Genomic DNA, 2,500 nt, shown 5'->3' with positions numbered 1-2,500 from the left:
ATTTTGTTAATTGTTTCCACTTAGATCGATCCTTGTTTTCTGCGGGGCGATTGGCGGAAAGGCGGAGTAGCTTCTCTGTTTTTTCTTTCAAGAACTGTTTGGCTTTGGTGTAAAAATCATCTTCTAAATAACAAATTTTTGGCGAGTCTTTTGTCTTAAGGTGGCCTTTCAATTCCTCTACTTTTCTTTAGAAATCTATTTCATTTACGCGATTGCGTTGGCGTGGCTCTGGTGTTGCATTCCACATTTGTGGGTATATCTGTTACAGGTAAATTTGAAATTCAGGTTGAAATGATTTCAACCTAAGTAAATTTCATTTTAAACTAGGTTGAAATTGAAAGTAGGAAACATCAACAAAAGGGCCATCAATTGTTAGCAAGTACGTGTATATTGGCAAGGAAATCGGTGCTGGAAGTAGCCGGGGGGATGTGGTTAGCGTACGTTTTTCATGAGTTAGTCCCTGGAAACACCTTTGGTTGTTATTAAGTCTAAGCAATGATTTTAAATGGTTAGCATTAAGGTTGGGGTTAGGCATTATAGTTAGGGTTAGGGTTAGGGTATATTGTGCATGATAACCAATTCTGCTTCAGAGCAGCAGAAAAACAAAACCTTGTTTAATAAGAATTACCTTCATGTGACTTTGTTTCATTTTTATTTTTCTGGTTTTTGGAAGGAAAGAGACATCCAAGAATTGACTTTTTATAAGGTAGATTGTTGGATGATGTACATTTACTTGTACAAATGTAGTTCAGCAGAAAACCCCTTTGGTGGTTATAAGTACTTGAACAGTCTTTTTTTTTTCTGGTAGTTCACAAAGTTTGTAACCTTTATTAAACAGTCATTACTTGTATGTAGTTGAAAAATGAGAAGTCATTTCTTTGTTTTTGCACCTCTTGCACAGGTGTCACTGGTCACTGAAGTGCTGTTTTGGACGCAGCAATGGAACTTATTGTTTTAGTTGTGTCTCAAGACACAGTAATTCAGTAATTCGTAGTCTGTTTGGTGCAATCCAAGTGTCAATAATTCCAAATTTGGTTACAACTTTCATAAATCCATGTTCTTTTTTCAATTACTTTACCAAGAAGTGTGTTTCGGTGTAATGTCCACGTTATTAATTTTTATTTTGACAAAGTTGTTGACTTGGAATGAAATAGTATTGGGTTTGCTTGTTGTCATTTTTTGTTGTATTTTCTTTGTGTGTTTCTTGCTTTTTCCTGTTGACATGTCCTTATCTCTTTTCTTGACTTGATAAGGGAATAACAAGCACGTTTAGGTGCAGGTTCTGCATCCACATCTTCACATTCTTCTTCTTCTTCTTCTTCTTCTTCTTCTTCTTCTTCTTCTTCTTCTTCTTCTTCTTCTTCTTCTTCTTCTTCTTATGTTCCACAATGTTCTTTTTGTACGCAGCGTCCCCTAGTACCTGTCACAAATTACTTGGACTTTGTTTCTTTTCTTTTACGATATTTCTGAAGTTTTGCTTTACTGTTTGATTGCTCCTATCCACCAAACCTTGAGTTGATGGTTTCTGGGAGTTCCATGAAGTTGAGTGATGCCGTTGTTCTTGCAGAATTGGGACATCAGAGAATGTCACTGTCACTGTGTATTTTCTGTGTATTTTCTGAGAATTGCCAGCAAAATTGAGACACGCATTCCAATACATCTTCAGCTTGCTTATTTTTCAATGGATAAAGCCATGAATAGTTTGTGAAATGATCAATTATGTGTACTGAACCCAATTGTGCTTGCGATGACATGAACATGTACATAGTAAGTTTCGAAGGTCCATTAGGTCCATTTGCAAATGTGTTAGGAATCCTCTTGCTTGAATAGGGGCTAGCACAGGCTGTTTTTGCCTGCTGTTGATCGACTTTTGTGCTTCGTGTACTGCGCAGAGTGACACAAAGAGTTGTATTACTTCTTGGAATACTGACTCGTAGTTTCACTTGATATACTTGTCTATCTTGACTCTTACTTTGTACGCAATATTCCAATGGGCTTGGCAAAGAACTTGGTGTAGTTGACATTTTTGAACAATTTCTTTTCCGTTCCTGGATAATATTTTGCCACCCTCCAGTTTCCATCCTTGTCTTTTGATACTGAATTGCTATGTTTGGACTTGTCAGATTTGTCCTTTCCTTGCTGTCTGTATTACGTGTTTCTAACCACTTCACTGCATCGTTGTAAAAGTTGTCGTCAATAAAAAGGGTTATCATACTTGCTTTTGTCTTTTTGGAAGCTCTAACTTCACTCAATGTTTTGTAGAATATCTCTGAATCAATACAACTTGTGTTAGCCATTTTATGAACCGTACAGGGCCACGTATTGCGCACAAGTAAACGTTTGCATAATTTACTATGACCGAGAAGAGTCTGGGCCCTCTTGCACCAGGAAAAAAAAATAGTGTTTGCTATTAAAATTAATGACGGCTGCTTGTCTAAGTTCTGTGTGGTTTAGTGGTCTAGTGGTTTATACAAAGGGATTTCAGAGGTGTCCGGTTCTA

This window comes from Montipora capricornis, chromosome 2 (assembly GCF_036669925.1).
Source record: "Montipora capricornis isolate CH-2021 chromosome 2, ASM3666992v2, whole genome shotgun sequence".
Taxonomy (NCBI): Eukaryota; Metazoa; Cnidaria; class Anthozoa; order Scleractinia; family Acroporidae; genus Montipora; species Montipora capricornis.
This window is presented reverse-complemented; position numbering follows the sequence as displayed.